The sequence below is a fragment of the Accipiter gentilis genome, chromosome 11, assembly GCF_929443795.1.
Source record: "Accipiter gentilis chromosome 11, bAccGen1.1, whole genome shotgun sequence".
Classification (NCBI taxonomy): Eukaryota; Metazoa; Chordata; class Aves; order Accipitriformes; family Accipitridae; genus Astur; species Astur gentilis.
Window position 1 is genome coordinate 6,411,596 of NC_064890.1, and position 18,251 is coordinate 6,429,846.

Genomic DNA, 18,251 nt, shown 5'->3' on the forward strand with positions numbered 1-18,251 from the left:
GGTACAATGTCCCTATTCTTTATTGCATGTCTGCCGTGTGGTGAATCTGGTAGTGTGGCTGTAGGAGCCAAAATCACTTTGGGAAATAGATGAAACGGATAGAGATAAAACAGGTTACTGGTCTGTCACGATGCACAAAACTCAATCCTGCTGATCCTGGTCATTTTGCTACTATCTGTAGTGTAGTTCACTGCAAACTTAGCAATGGTTTCACCTGCCCTTCATGACAAAATCTTCCTGAGCAAATGAGCCATGGGTTAAACACTTCTTTTGCCAGAGAAGTCTCTGTGTATATTCTTTGTGCACATATACATGAAGATGCATCTAGAATAGAAGAATCTATTATAGACATGTTTTAATGCTATTGTCATCACAACATTACCTGGGCGCTTTCGTATCAAGCCTTAAGTTCCGTGATTAAGATCTGCAGTTTATAGCTCAACTTCTCTCAGGGAAAAAACGAGTGTGAAATACAGTGCATTGTTTTGAGAGGGTTTTATTTTGTTTGGGGTTTATTTTCAACATATATGCTGAGGTCTGACAAGATGAACACTGTTTTCAAAAATAGCAAAGTTGCAGATGGAGGAAATGATTTGTTTATGGTATTCTCTATCAAAGAAGTGTCACAGATAGATGGGTTTTACTCAAATATTAGAGTCTGCAACCAGTTCTCTGATTTAGCTGAGTAATAAGTATATACTCAGGCAGCAAGACAGCTTGCTGTTGGCTACATATATCATGCTCAAAAGTACAGAGGAATCCCAACAAAGCCACTTGTAATTTGCACTCACTAAATTGGATACAGATCCACCTTTTTTTTCTAGCAGTAGCCTAGAAATAACAAAGGTTTTGGGAAAAATGCCTGGTTTTGGTTGAACGTTTCTTCTCGTTGGCTATCTGCCACCACAAACACAGAGGGGATATAATAACAGTCATTTGGAGTTCTGTAAACCTTGTCATGTGAGGACCTCAGAATGCTTTCCAAGTGTTAATTAAATCCTCACAACATCCATGTACCCATGCATAGCAGATTTCAGGTTGTTAGGCTCTCCCTGTGACCACAGCGGCTCACTAACTCTCTTGCTCTTGGGAGACTTCAGACCCTTTCGCACCAGAGACACGAGTTGCATCTCAGCCACTGCACTGCTAACCCAAACACCCGCACTGTGGTTTCCACCTAACTCTTTCAAAACAAAATTAGGTGAATTTTTCAGAGAAACTGAACCCCAGGACTTTAATTACAGTGAAGCTTTAAAACGTGTTAACCTGTTTCTTGTGGATAATGCTTTATTAGTGGCTTCAGAGACAACAGCTTAAAAAAACCACTCAGGTCAGTATAGAAAGAAATCGTTCCCTAGTTCTGAAAAAGCACACAATACCTCCCCATGTTGCTGACTCCAAGCAATAAAAGATCATGAGTTCACTCCAAAAAGTTGTTTTAATAGTCTTTTTGTCTGCAGGCTTTTTGCTCCCTGCCCAGTTCTTGAGACGTCAGAGTTTTAAAGTTCTTTGGGGTGGGAAAAGATTTTTCCCACAACCATAAAGAAATGAAAACAGATATTCTTTTCAAGTCACATGAGCCATTAAGCTAGAAAAAAATCAAATATGGCAAGGCCTGATATAAAACCATGAGAGTTAGCAGTGTCGTTTGTTTACCTCTTTAACATGGCATTATTTTCTCTTAGTAGTCTGTTCTGAAAAGACATTCTCAAACTCTGTGCAGGAAGAGCTCTTTCTCCCTTACTGCACTCTGAGAGGCATCTTGCAATAGGTCTCTGAATGTATCCGGCGTGATGATCTCAAACAACATTCCATCTGAACGCTGTTGTCGTTTTTTTCCCCTCCTATGCATATTTGTTTAATCTACTGAGTGCACTAAGCTCTACAGAGAGGCAAGGCTGAGGGTGTGCTGCAGCACACACGGAGTTTTGCCTTGTTACCTCCCGTCAGCGCAGTTCGCGCTCTTGGTTCTGCTCACCCTAGGTTCAAATCCTAGTAAGTCACCTATGGAGACAAGTATTGTATGCAGATAACAGTAAATATTCTCCAGGCAGCCTTATGGAAGTGCTTCTTTACCTTGAAACATCAATGTACAGTGCTTTTTATCACCAACGGTGCACTCTGGAAGGCCATTAAGTCCTGTCTACCTTGTGATCGCAGAGGAAACCTCACAATACTCTTAGTGGCTACCGTATAGTATAGATACACAAGAGGTAGCTTTAAAATGGATCATTTGGATGCCATAACAGCCCCACTGCTGTAGCCTGGAGCTCGTTCGCCGTGCCAGGAGACCTCTTCAGGCCATACTGCACATGCAAATCGTAATGATATTTCTTCTGCATTCAGAATAAGTCTGTGCAAACTAAAGGTGGTCTGAAATGGTTAGCTAGCCTACTTTATAAATCAAACCACACCAAATAACAAACTAGGTTTCCAGAAATTACTTCCTCTGATATTGTTACAATGAATATACTACAACAGTGCTAGACACAGCACCTTTCTTGGTTTATAATTAGTCATAAACCACTAAAAAAATGTATTGTCTAGAAGCAAATATTACTTTCTTTGTATTATCTCTTGGTGATTGGCATGAAAGTTATGAAAGACTCACTGGGTAACAAAATAAAATACCTAAATGTCGTGATTTGTTTTTAATGGCTAATATAATTTTCAATTCATGACATGCTGTATTTTTAATTATGGCAAGGCCTTCCAAATTGTCCTAGATAAAGTTGCAAAAAACTTTAGTTGTGATTTTTTTCCCAGGGAAGTTTTATTTGGAAATGAGATGTAAACAGCACTCTTGTTCCATATATCTGTTACACCACATCTAACACAATATCTGAGTGTTTTTCAGCCCCATATGCAGTAATATTACTAACTTTCTCTGTATTTTCTGTGTTCAGCCCTCTCTCTGAATTAAAGGTATATGCAGTAGAATGCTTTGCAGTATGCGTGTACAGAAAATACGATTTTTGTGATATATTTGTTAGAGGAAGCAAGTTCAATGAAACATACACTGCACATGGAATGGTTCTTGTTCCTGTGGGATTGTGATTCAGATATCAGACACTAACTGAAGCTCCATCTACTTCAGGTAGCCACCAGCTCTAACTTTTCACACTTACTACATCACTGGTAATCACAGTCTTTCTTTTAACATATTCTTTGTTGGTCACTATCTTTCAAACAATGTTCTTCAGAAAAACTATGCAGCTCCTAATTTTTTCTCCTAAAGCAGCCCCAGATGTGCTTTCCACCACCCTTTTCCCTACCCAGCTTATGACAGGCCCAATGGTAAATCCTGGTTTTCCCTGTCACTCTGCAGTGCTCTGACCTCCTCCTTCCTATTTCTGTTTCTTCTCCTGAACAGTCTTAAAGAGCTCCAAGACCCAGCTGCTGAAGACAACACCTACAATATTTCACACATCATTATTCTCTAGGAACTATTTAATGCAAACACACTCATCTAGGTACTTACAAATGTCAGCGTAAATTCACCAAGCAGAAATTGTGTCAAAACAATCTAGATGCCGCCCACTGGAATGGGAAGGTTTGGGGACAGAGGGGAAGCAGTTGAAAGCAGATCATTTGACTTTTTAGTACAGTTTTTGACATTGCCTTATGCGATGTTCTCACAAGGAAAATTAGGAGAGGGAAGGTACAAAATCATTTCAGTAATTCATCAACAATAGCTTGTTATCAAATTAGAGGGAGATATCAAGCAGAGTTTCCAGGGAGTTCAGCTGTGCTTTAGATTGTATTGAGAGTCTCCATTAAAACCTCAACAGGGGAGTAAAGACTGTGTTCACTAAAACTGCAGATGATGCAAATCCCAGGGGGACAGAAACCACTCTGAAGGACAATGTAATACCCATAAAAATCTCAATTGCAGTTCTTTGGCCGGTTTTAGATCTTCTGGAAAGATCCCAAAGGATAGTGATGGTAGTGTCTAAATTTACTAGGGTTTATTTAACCTACAGCCAAGAATTCTGAAGGGGATATGATAACTCTGAAAGACATGAAAGGCTATTAGAAGCAATAGCTGATGCAAAGGCCAGAACAAGGTATTGCAGGCTTACACTATCACAAAAAGAGACTTTTGAAGCAGTTTCTAACAATGAAGACAGTAAAGCTCTGGAATAAATTGAGAAGGAAGTGGGTAGAGTCTCCACCAGATTAGACAAGTATCTACAAGAAATGGTGTAAGGTGAAGCTGGTCCCAACTCAGAGAAAAGATATTTCCCACCCACTTTTACATGTCATCGTCTCCAGTACCGTAGAATTTGAGTGCCTACAAAACCTCGACTGCATTTGTCCTCCCAGCAAGACCATTAGGTAGGGAAATAAATATTATTATGCAATTTTTGAAGTTAAATGAATGAAAAGAAATTAAATGTGCCTTTAGCAAAGGCACAAAAAAGCTGCTAAGGCCCAGATCCAAAAGGTGCTTAGGAATCTCACGCCCATTTACATGCTGGTGATCCCCTGTAAGTCTAGCTCAGTACTAGGAACTTACTTAAGTCTCCTCTGTTCATTATAGCATCTGAACTGCATCGGTGTCCTTTGTCGCATTTCATGTCCCCAGAGAAAAAAGAGACAATTCCTCTTCTCCTAACTTACCACAGGAGCGTGCAGGCTAGAAACACCATGTATGATATAATGGATCTAGTAAGTACAGTCTATAAACCAATATTTAGGTGTCTTGGCAACTTCACAGCGCATTTCAACTTTGATCATAATTTAAAAGGTGGCACTTATCTGTATCATGACTGCTCTCCTTTCAAACTCTTGTTTCTCATGAAAAGTGGGATAAGATGTCTTTGAAGCTATCAGGCATCGGGATATTACATTAATGTTATATTGACTCAGCCCTTCATCCTTCCAACGTGTATAAATTGAATTGCATGCAGGCAGATATGTGATGAGACCTTTAAAAGGAGATTGTGTGCTCATTATCATCACTATTACTCCATGTGTCCCAGAAAGGCATCATTGTGGGCCATAGTATGGAATGCATAGAAATGTGGGACTTAGGAGAACAGACTGATGTTCCTGTCATGACCTTGGACATGTAATTTCCCCTTCCTGTGCCTCAGTTTATGCTTTTATAAATTGAAATAATGATACATTGCAGTCTACATTAATATCTTCAGGTGAAAAGCATTGCCTGGGAGACAGCTACTGCTATTATGTTTATCAGTGTTTTATTTGGGCAAAATATTTTCCACCCCTAACTGCCAAGGGCTTGTGGCTTAAAACAGGAAACAGAAAGCTTCATCCTCATTCTAGAGAAACAAAGACACACAAATCAAGCACATTTCCTTTGGTCACAATGGAAATTTGTAGCTAAAGCAGGGATCCAATTTGCAAGTCAGTGCCTTAAGCATAGACTTTTTCAGGTGTTCTCCCTGGACATTAAAGATTTAGTGGGAGTTTTCATGAGAGAGTGGATTTGTGCCAATATCCATGGCTAGAATATTTCCCTTCCTCTCAAGTTATGCAGAAAACTGTTTGCTGATAGTTTGCTGGCCTGCCTGACACCCCAGAGGTGACCATATAGCAGTAAAGCTGCACAGATTGTAAATTATAAAAATCCTTTCATTCTATGAAACAGCGATCAAAATCTTACATGGTTTTTGCAGACATTTATTTGAACGGAAGGTGCAGCAGAAGGAAACTCAGCATTTGCTGCAAGGTGCCAGGGGTTTGGAAAAGTCCCAAGGAAAAAGCATACCCATTCAGAGGAGAAGGATGAATCAAATTTTGAAACTGGGTCAGTGGACTGGGGCATAAATCCTCCCTGTTCTGCGCAGCAGCTTCCTTTCGTTGTCACTCTCTGCACAGAGACCAAGGGGCAAATCTGGCATAATGTCGTAATTGTCTATTAGCAGCTGTTACCATATTACACACCAGGCAAACCCTTTCCTCTTGGTTGCTCTTTCTTCCACCATCACTTTCTCTCTACCTCCCTTGTTTCCGAATTTCTTTTCCTCAACATTTCATTCCCTGGTGCTACTCTCCCTTTGCAACTTAGTGGGTTTCATTATTACTGCCAAGCCCCATTCTATTCACCAAAATGATCAACGTCTAAATAATATAATTGATACTGATGTATGAATATAGCACCTTCACTTCTACAGATTAAGCAAAGATTGTGGTGCTCAGACTTCTGATTCACTGTTTCAGGCTGTTGATAGACCTGATGTGCAACAGACTGAATATCATATACTTGCTTTACATGGAAGGCTACCTTTTTCTTTGACTGTTTAGGTCTTGGAGGCCAGACAAACTTAATATACCACTGGATCTAGGCCAGGAACTTAGGTGGGATCACCTGTGCTCACAAAACATTTTATGAATGTTCTTACTAGAAGAACTAAATTTTGAATAGCATTTCCTGTGCACTTAATATACTTAATTTATCAAAGGTTTTCTGTCCCACCTCCCATAGCAGTCAAAGTCTAGGTACTCAGAGTAATCTGTTTTTACTACCCAGGAATCAATGTCAAGAAACGACACCAGTGGCTGCCTGGGCTGCCTTAGGCACTGCCCAACTCTGGGCTCCCCAGTACAAGACAGAGTTGGACATACTGGAGTGAGTCCAACAACGGGCGGTGAAGATGATTGAGGGACTGGAACATCTCTTGTATGAGGAGAGGTTGAGAGAGCTGGGACTGTTCAGCCTGGAGGAGAGAAGGCTCAAGGAGATCTTGTTAGTGTGTATAAATACCTGCTGGTGGGCAGTAAAGAAAAGGGGGCCAGATTGTTCTCAGTGGTGCCCAGTGACAGGACAAGAGGCAATGGGCATGAACTCAAATACAGGAATTTCTGTTTAAACATAAGAAAAAAAGGTTTTTTTACTGGGAGGGTGACTGAGTACTGGAACAGGCTGCCCAGAGAGGTTTTTTTGGTGTCTCCATCCATGGAGATATTCAAAACCCAACAGGAAGGTTGGACTGGACAATCTCCAGACATCCTTTCCAACCATGGCCATCCTTTGTTCCTATGTTTTTGTGAAATAAAATATTTTAATGTGGGGAATAATCAAATTTAATTTAACTGTCTCCCCGGGGAACCACAGTACATTACTAAGTCATACAGGAGTAGTGGGGAAATAAAGACTTGCAAGTTCTGAACATCATAAGGAACTAATGCCATGAGAAGAGAGGTCTGAAGGGTACATCCAGAGCAGCTGAGTTCGGTCCCCTGCTTTGTAGGTCATCATAACAGATAATCCCTATTCCAAACTTTTTAGTTATAAATTAGGTCCAAGCACACCTGGGAAGACCAGGTATTTCCAAACTGAAAAAGGAAACCCAATGGGGACACTCGCAGAGATACCAGTTACACTGCCCACACTCCAAAATGTCCCTGAAGGAAGACGACCTGCCTTGTACGGTGTGGCTGGACCACGGGGGAAAGGTGTCAGCGTTTGAGACATTGTATTAACAATATCGTATAAAATAAAGGCAGCTGGAGAGCTGAGAAAAGGAGGTTGAGGTGCAATACCCTTCTTCTCAGGGTGAGTGGGACTAGTTTTCAGGCTAGCTGACTGAAACATGTGTTGTCATTTTACTGTTAAATGCTGTGTGGACATTCAGCATAAATATAAGTAATGTCATTTAGGTCCATTCAAAAAAAGAAAAGCAAAAAACTTTGGTTTTGCACAGTTACGAAAAGAACAGGAAGGAGTAAAGAGTGTTTATGGGCTGTTAATAACACAATGCTGCAATTTAGGCTTCCTTTACAAAATAGTGCCCACTATCTACTATCTCATGATAAATAGAAGCTGTATCTCATGACACTTGTGAACAATGGGTGAAATGGATATTAGAAAAATCTCATTTATCTTCTGCTTTATTTCTTGATAGAGGTCCTTGTCACCATGGCTATTATGTGACTAGCCCTAGAAAGGCCACCTCATTAGTTTTCTTTATCAAGACAGCAAGGTCTCCTTTAAAGGGACAGCACAGATTTTAGATTCAACTAGAAAACAGGCTTCATTGTCTGAATGTGTTTCTACCTCTGTTTTCACGGCTTAAATACGTAGGTTATTTCCATAGCTGTCAACCAGATGACATTAACACTCCTGTGATGAGGAAAGTGTCCCTGGAACAGAAATATAAAAATGGAATTTTATGAGCAGATTGCTTGTATTTGCCTCATGCATTTCTTTAATGCATGTGGCATTTCTTTAATAAAAAAAACGCACAGCGAGGGGGAAAAAAAATGAAAGCAACTTTGTGTAAATTCTGTAAATCTATTTTCCCCTTTGTCTCTTCCACTCACAAATACATCTTCCTCTTGTCTGACAACCACTTTGAAAATTTTCCTCTATTGCCACCAAAGCAACCATGTGAGTGTCAACAAATCAGTAATGATTTAGAATATGTCAAAGGAAATTCAACATTTTTGTCTCTTTTCAGATATCTTAATGACAGGTAGATAAAGTTGGACAACACCATCTCTATTGGTTTTCTCTGAGTTTTGCTGGGTATTTTTCATAGAACGAAAGAGCTTGCTTAGTTTCTGCAGCAGGCAAGGCAGAAGAGTAGCTGCAAAATCTGGTAGTGCCAAATAGTTGTATTAGCCATGTCTAGCTTTCTGCATAATTAAGAATGTTTTGAATTTAGTCATCTAGAAGATCAATGATTACAAAATAGTATTGTTTTTTTCTTTGTTCTGAATTATGATATAATAGTAATTAAGTCTCAGAATATACCGCTAGCTTTAAATAGGTGATTAAAAGTACCCTCTCAATTGATAACTCACTAGAGAAGAACCTTAGAGGTAAGAGGACACTGAATGGATCTGACAATACTATTAGCTTACTGTATAAATCACAGTGACTTATTTCACTGCATTTTAAATTAGGATAAAATATTCAAATGCAAAAAAAATGGCATTAATACAACATTAAGGTTAGGAATTTTAAGGCACAAGATCAGGAAATGAAAAAGCTGAGGCTCTTTCAGTAGTAATCCATATCAGGTGTGTGTTTTCAGTGAGTAACCTGAGTGATAAATGTTGTAGCTGAATGCATTGAAAATATCCTAAAAATAATGGGCCGACTACATTTGTTAGGAATAAATTAGGTACATGGAGTTTGAAACTCCTATTTGTCTTATATTTACAGTTTTGAATATGAAAGAATAGAAATGGGAGTGGGGGTTTTTCCTTGAAGTTGTTGCATGCCCCCCTGCAAACCTTCTGGGAGTAGTTTCCCCATCTGTCATGTCCACTAAAGAAGCGGAGCAGTCATGTTCCAGAAGCTCACTATGAAAGTAGCACCAAGAAAGTACAGGAACAGCTTGCACTTCAGAGAATTTGCAAGTTCAGTGTTAGAGTTAACAGATGCAGGAAGAGTTCAGCGAAAGAAGATAAAATAGATCACCGCGGTGGACAGATAGTTATTGACACTGTGAGTCTGTCCTGCTTTGAATGAAACATCCCTTAGGCAAGGTAGCTGCAGACTCGTCGATTAAACCACCAGTGCAGAGTTCCTCGCTGAGCCGCTTACGTCTGAAGCGAACTTGTGCTCCTTTAATGCCAATTTTGTTACTCCTCTGCTATTGGTGATTTTCTTTGGGGGATTTCCTCAGTGCTTAGGAAATAAAGGAGACTGAGATAGGAATGGAAAATGAAGATTCCCTAACGCTTCATTTCTCAGTTGGTTCCTACATTTCGAATCATGCAGATGTTTTCTCCAGGAGATCCTTTTATTTTAGGGTCCTTGAAAGTCACGTTCCTATTCCATTGGAGCACAATCGTTCCACTCTTGAATAAGATTTGTGCCAGAAAAAATTCCATCGCATTAGTAATACATATCATATTGGTTACTACATTGTGTAGGTCAGCATGTCGTTAGTAATGGATGCGTATGAGCTGAAGAAATCAAAGAAGCAGCTGAGCTTTTTTTTCCTAATGGAAATGGCCTGTCAGGGCTCTGAACACTAGTGCTCAGGCCAAAGCCACAACAGCAGAAAAAGACGAGAGCTAGTGCAAGTGTGTAGGAGCTTAGTCTAAATAGACAAAGCAAAGTGGGGAAAAAAGCTGGGGAAATGGAATACAGATGTGGAAGAATGAGGGAAATAACCTAATGAGCACAGAGTGCAGCTAGATGATAGCAAAGCTGGGAACAGAATCAACTCCACAGACTCCCAGTTCACGGCACAATTTAGAAGGTTTGGTGGGTGGCCATACCGGAAACCTAGCCAATTTGTTGATCTTTCACAAGCCAGTCTAGAATGGAAAAAAAAAAAAAACTAAAATTCTGCATTTAAAAGCCACTTGTTTGAAATAATAATGTCCTTGGAGGGGGACAGATATTTTAAATGTCATTGCTACCCACTATTGCATATATTGATCATCTCCATGGTCTGGAAGACGACCACACAGAGGTAGACCAGCCAGTATAAATACCATAGGCACTCGTTACATAACAAATCTTTATCTATCTACCTTTCAGAACATTAGATCAATCTGCTCTGAACTTTGGTCTTTTTGCAATCATAAGTATTATTGTTTCCCATTCATAGCAACTGCAGAAATAGCAGGGCTACTGCTGATGGAAAGACTGTGACCTTACTTATTACACCACCTGTGTACTCTTGAGAACCCTATAATTGAAACATTACATGTTGACTCACCTTTTTCTTATGATGTATTGTAACTTCTCAAGGCTAGAGTTTTCAATCATGGATTTTCAGAGTTGTATCAGTGAAAGAGATTTTAAATCTATTCTACTCTGAGAGAAGCTGGTCCTCTTCAAGAAACTCTCCATCTTTCCTAGTTATTTTATTTCATTAAAATGAATGTTCTAAACAATTCCTTTTTCTCTTATAGTCCAGTTCATTCTTGAATAACAATTTATTACAAGGTTTTCTATTAACCAGGAAGGATTCTATAGTTGGGCTATTCAGGACTCCAGCATATCAACACCGCACACCCTCTTCCCCCTCAAAGACCCATGTATCTTTCTTACACCACATATAGATACAAAAATATCCTCCCGCTACTACTGCATCTTGCAAACGTTACCCCCTCTGTTCCACTTGTCTCCTGCAAAACCTCTTACGTACATGCCACCTTCAGTTCCTCTCTGCTACCATTCCCCAAAACAGGGGAACCAGGAAAGTGTCTAAGATGTGCTCATCTTGTAGAGGCAGCCTGTGCCATTTGTCTTCCCAGGAGATACCTCCTGATGGGAAGCAGTCAGACCATCTGCAGATCATCCTCCAGGAGATTCACCAAATGATTCATTATGAGTGGTGTATCAGCCTAATAAAACCTATTAGTACTGTGGGGGAAATTACTATGGAGAGCAAATATGTTTCTAGCTTGAACTAATATGCTTGCCTAAATATCTTCTGAGGTTTAGCCCTTGTTCTGTCAGATGTTTGAAGGATGCCAACAGCCAGAGGACATTTCTCCCGATGAACTCTATGCATGTTGCTCATCTACGAGGGCTTGCTGCAGCCTCATGCACGCAGCTGAGAGATGAAGGAGCGGAGAGAAAAGCTCATCTATCTATGGCAGCTTTCCGCTCCCATAGGGGAAATCAGCTCTCTTTGCTAGCAGAAAGCTCAGTGATTAATGCATTTTATCCCATAGTCCCTACAACACTAGCCAAAAAGTGGGAGGGACTTCTAAGGACAACTGTTTCCCTAGCTGTGGGAAATGTATTCCCTCTAAACTGACACATAAAATAATGCTAATGATAACCAAGCAATGCTTTGGAGCTTCTGATCACCCTGGTTATTTTTTTCCCCATATTTCATCACTTTATGCTAGTTAATTACAAGTTAAAAACCCTGCTGAAAAGCATGTCACCTCCTGTAGGAATAGTTGGGGAGAATATGTTAAACGAAGTTACAGAGGAAGCTACTTAGAGTTGGGAAAACACATCTGAAATATTCTCAGCTTTTAGAAAGCTTGTTTGCCGGATAACTGGAGATCAGATTACAAAAAAAAACCTGAATCATTGATAACTGACTGTCTGGAAGCACTGTTGTTTCTAGGCTGATGTTATTTATGTCCCACCAACCCTTACACACAATCTCCCCATTGCAAGTAGTAGGACCTTCTGGATATTTTAGGGTTCAGTATTGTGGAAGGTTTCCAGAGACTTTCCAAAGACTTTTCAAGAGGACACTAGTTAATATGAAGTCCTGTGGAAGAATTGAACCCAATTCTTGGCTGACAATTGCCTGATGGGTAAACGGGCACAAGTTCTACTTCCTCAAGTATAGTTAGGTACTCAGCATCTACTGATTCCACAGTCAGTTAGATCCTGAATATATTCAAGAATCCCAGTCTAGACCTCCTTATGACGGATGGGATACTGTTAAGGATCTCAGAGACTTTGAAATCTACTAAGGTAGTAGTAAGAAATTATTACTGACAACAGTTTTGAGTGAAAATATTTAATTCCCTTAATTCTTTGAAAAAATCTCTTATTTTTGAGAAGTGGCATGTCATTCCTCACCTAAAATTCCTGGCATCATTTCCAACTTCTTCCCTCTTAATAGAAAGATGTTCCAGAACACTGCTTCCATATTTTACATATTTTAAATAATGAATGTCTTCTGAAAGAATGCATGAAAATTATGCTTGGCTTTGGTTACTAGAGAAGTTAACATAAGCTACTTAGATTACTATTAGAAAAATATTATTCAAATGTTTTTACTAATATAAGTCTATATTGAGAGCTTGATCATGAATGGCTTTTGTTCTTCAAGTTCTTCTTGACCTGCGTAATCCTTCAGTTTAAATTCTTGAGGGAAAATAAAAGCGTATTAAAGAAATCATGCTCTGTATACAAATAATTTTTCATTATTTGCATAATGAAGGAGTAGTCTTCCTATTATGCATTGCTTGCTTCTTTCACTGAAATATTTCTTCACATCCAAAAAATAACCAGCCTCGAATCACAAAGGTCTAAATTTTGACAACGTGATAAAATACTTTCATTGCAGTAATTTAAAATGGGCTGCACCAATTGCTACTTTTTCTGTCAAACAGAAATTTACAGAAGATTTGCAAAGGGAAAAAAATACACCCTGCCCTTTTTGCTGGCCTATGTACAATTTGCTAACTGCTTTCTACTTAAAAAAAAAGAAGGAAGGAAAAAAACCTACCAGAGTAAGAATAAGGGAAGTCTCAGAAGATGTCAGAGAAATCCACATTGTACTGAAGAGACAACAAGGAATTTCAAATGTTGACGAATATTCTGCTACCAAAGTAGCAAAACCAGACTGAGGAAAGGGAGGACACCTTTAGCATGTTCATAGTGCCATGAAAATGTGAATGTAATGCATCCTGCCACAGCATGGCTCCTTTCCTCCTCTAGAGTTTAACCCCCATAACACTGTTGCTGAATATGCTGCTGTTATTGATGAAGTTAATGGTTCTGCTATTATTAGATAATCAATAGAGATTCCCATTTTCAGATATCCTAGTATTCATTCTCATAGATGATTTTCCTCAGGAGTATTATAATTGTTTGTAGTCATCAGCTGATGGTAATTACGGAAGAAAAATATTTCAGATGAGAGAGAGATGGAGATTGAGTGGATTGAGCAAGGTCACTGAAGTGATTTGGAGGTTACTTTACAATCCAATTCCCATCTCACCCCCAAAACATATTCATCTGCATGGTGGATTCTTCCCTTGAAGACACAAGCCACAAATATTACTGTAAAACTTTTCCTTTACTGTGGGAGTGTGGCAGTGTACTGCCACCCTCTGCTGGAATATACAGGGAGCAAGCACATTCTCCACCTCCCCATGTCTATTTGGAAAGAACAGTACAGATTGCATCACATTTTCTTGTCTGATATAGGAAAAAATTAAGGATTGTGGAAGGTTAATTTCACATCATAGTTTAAACAAAAAAAAAAAGAACACGGGAGGTTCTGGATCTGTTTGTAATAAATTTTATTGCAAGACGAATATGTACTAAGTACATAAAATTCAGTTCCTACAACTCTTCCAAAAGAAGTAATGGGAAGGAGAATTTTCGTGGAGTGTGGTCAGGGAGCTTTGGTGTTACCGGTTACAGAGTTGTGGACCTCTAGGGATTCCTTGGTTGCTTCAAACTTTACAAGCATTATGAAAGGGATTAAACAATCTTCCAGTTATGACTTTTTGCAACACTTCTAACCCCTGCTAGAGCACAACTAAAAGCAGAGACACAAGTTTAGCTGCTGTCTTTCCTTTATATGAACCAAGGTCTACTTGGTATTATTCAGGTTCTAAGGAAGAATTTCCTGCTTTGTTACAGTGGAATCAAAGTCTTTTGAGTTACAAAAGCAAATAAAAGGTGTGATGAGATGGACAGGGATAAATTATTCAAACAAGATCAAGACATCAACAACTTTGCTTACATGTTTTTTCTAAAGAGGTACAATAATGCCTATGTTTTTAAATGCAAGTGATGAAACTGGGCACCTCCATTTCTGTTTGTCCAGTTTGGTGGTTTAAAGGTTAAGGTAAATGATGCGCAGTCCTCTCTGAGTACCAGACTTCTCCAAAATATTATAACTCCCTATATCAATGTGCTGAAAACTAATCTAATCCCCTCTGAAAGCTTAGGTTTATTTTTCCATCATCCCTAATGCGCAGGATGAGTTCAGTTTCTAAAAAAAAAAAAAAAATGAGCTATTAAGATCAAATTCTGACCATATGGGAGTTACAAGAAGGTCTCAGTGCAGGAATATTCCATCATGTTAATTGATTACTGCAATATGTTGCACATGAGGAGAAGGAAGGAAAAAGAATGTTATGAAGATGTTCCAGCAGGTCCCGTCTTTGAGTAATGCAGATCACTGAGGATTTATTGTCCAAGAATTTACTGGGTTTATTCACATTTGGCTCTGATTTAAGGATCTGAACCAGATTCTTGAAACAAATGGTAGACAAAACCTTGACTGCACTTGAGCTAGGTTCTTTACAAAATGAAGTTAAGTATTAAAAAACATACTTGGCTTTTCTAGGACAATCAGATCTTTGCACCTAGCTGTCCACAGCTGTTGTACAACACTGACTTAAATGGTAGTCTGACGTGCACTGTGATAGTTCCATTATCATAACCTATGTATGATCACCTAAGATTTTTTCACTGATATTTTTTGATAACTTGGATTTATATTAGGTAAGCAAAAACAGAAGGCATTAGTTTGGGTAATCACCTACTCATAAAGTGTTTTTCACATTTATTTCTAATCCAGGCTGCGTTCATTATGATTTCTGTCTGAAAATGCCTTCATTCTCTGTGTTTGAACCTTAGCTACATGCAGCAAAAAGACAAATGGAGGCAACTACAGTGTAAGCAAGGGAAAAACCATGACAGTTTGGGAGACAAAGTGTAGCATAAGGGGAAAGTTGGGTTAACATTAAAGTTCAGTATTTAATCATCTTCACTAATAATTTGGAATTTAAAATCAATTCAAATTACTAACACAAGGTAGGACACTGGACTTGTGAGCCATCTGTGCCATATACTGAAGTTTAACTGCATTACTGTGGTCAAAGTACTGAATTAAAGGGAGTCAGGAAGGGGACAAGGGAAGAGAGACAAGAGGTATAACCTCTAAAACCTCTATAAATCCAACCTTCTTCTTTCCTACTGCCATCATTAGATTCCTACTCCGCCACTGAATAGTCTCAGGTAGGGCTTTAGCATTTGACAAATGAAGGCAATTTGAGGATTTTATACTTGTGGATACATTGCAGGACTTACTGTGTGACTTAAAAGCATTTTTCTTGTAAATCAAATATTACCTTGAAAAATAACAATACTGGCAAATGAAACCAGTGAGGTGCCACTCAAGACTACAGTCCTGCTTTAATCATGTTGCTGTTTGAGAGTTTAAAGCTTTTAATCATGCCAGGCTGCCACATTTTGGGTTAAAATTCATGGGAATTTACAGATGTTATTTTGGCCACTGGGGAGCTCACCTACTAATACAACAGGGACTCAACTGAAGTAATGAAAATGTTTTGCATTATTATTTTTTGAATACACTACAATAGCTGCAAAGTTTGAACCTACCTAAGTTCATATGTGACAAAGTTAATGAAAAATAGGCTTAATTTGCAATGATTTTGCCTCTTTTGTTCTTCTGTATTTTGTCTGTATGCTACACATTAGCAACTGATTCAGTGTAAAACCCGCATATTTTGATGGCTTCATATTTTCATAGTAGTAGCCTGCGTTGACTTTTGTATTAGTACTCTAACCTTGAATTAATAAATACTTAAATGAATTCTTACAGCTATGCTATTTTCAATATCCAATCAAGGCCAATGTGATCGTATGATAGCATACGGGCCAACAATTAACTGCTTTGAGTTTCATTGAATAAGGCAATTCTTTATCTTTCAGATGAATTAACATATAACCACCTACGAGATACCAGTCCAAAATATAACACCAAACTAGTCATGGGTTTTTTTCCTCCTAGATTTAAGGACAAACCTAAGGGCCAGCAGCAAACTTCAGGTTCAGAAACCAATAGGGCCAGACAATGTATATAACGTACCATTATAGATACATAACCAAACAAAATTAGAAACCAACTAGTTGCTATTGCAAATAAACACTGGAAAGACGTGCTTTAGTTTTATGAGCATGTAAGTCTGATTTTACAGAATATACTGCATGAAAGTCTAAGCCTTTCAAATATTCTTTCAGCAGTAATATTCCTCCTGTTGACAAATCTTTTAAACACCTTATGCAAGCTACACTTCATGCAAATCAGATTTTCAGAGGTGCCATGTGAGAACACATGCATTAGATCCAAATCCACCAGAATGCCAGGGATAAATGCATGTTGCCAAGTCATGGGAGTTTTTAAAAAGCAGTCTTTCTAGAATGTAGATTCATTTCTTCATAACACCATTTTCCAGACAGATTTATTTCTGAGTATCAAGTTTTGAGTTCATCTTAGTTTGTATTTCTGAACCCAAGACTGTCAGCCAGATATTTGAAAAGCCATCTATTTCTCAGACATTTAAACTAACCTATTCATGGATATGCATGGCTTGTAAACCTACTTCCATATACCAATCTTAATGAGATTTTGCTCTTCAGCCTTCTAGTTATGGGCAAAACAATCTGGTTTTGTGACTCCAGTGTGTATGCTTTGAATTTGAAATAGACTTGCACGTTTCTGAGTCTCACTTTTGTATCTGGGTGACAATTTACATTATGCACAGAGAAACACAGTTTCAAATAGGTAATAAAAACAATTTAATCTTACTTAATTTTCTGGATTTCATCTATTTTCAGTTGTGTGTAAGCATAGAAAATTTACTGAAGTGTCAGTCTAGAAAAGAGCTCTCAAAAAAACCCTGTATAATTCTTAAAAGCAATTGTGTCCAAAATACCCTCCATTTAATATGGAGTAGAGGATGTATAAGCCATTTCCAGTGCGAGCACAATGCCAAACAGCACAATAGATTTTATATTTGTCTCAAGGCGTTGAAATTGTTAATTAACCAAATTCAATTAGAAGTATAAAGGACTGTATCACCATAATCCTAGTCATTTAACCTTTAACAGCTCTGAATTATTAGCACTGTGAAGTTGCTTGTGTATAGCCTGAGAACTCATCGTCAAACTCCCTAGGTGTTTGCTATGGACATGCTTACGTGACTGCCAGCGCCTGAGCAACCGCACTCAGCTGACACACTTCTTGCCAGCTGACCCAGGTTATCTGACCTTCTGCATGCTCCAGTCTTATCCTATTTGTAAAAAAAGGCAAATAGTCTTAAATCACCATTGGGATAGTTTAACACATTTTAATTTGCATCTACGGGAGGGGACAAATGCACTTAGAGTCAAATTCAGTAGAAGTTCATCAAAGAACCTTCATTTACAGTGAGCAACAACATGTGAGCACTGGACTAGATGACATCCAGAGGTCCCTTCCACCCTATTTTTTTCCCTGGGATTCTATGAATTACGTAATTTAGTGGCTAAATTGCATCAAAGATTTGCAAACAGTGAACTCTCATAGCCAAGGAAAGTAACCAGAACGTGTCAGTTGGAGTAACCTTCACTGTGCTAATGTTATGATACATCTCACGTGAAGTAACTCTTATTTGAAAGGAAAGGAATTTCTATCATTAATGACTAAGGTGCCGACACCGAAGGGTTACATTGGAATATCTGTAGACCAGACTCGGTAACCGGTTATGTCCCTGAACTGCATGCAGTTTTTAGTGCTGCCAAAGAATCTCTT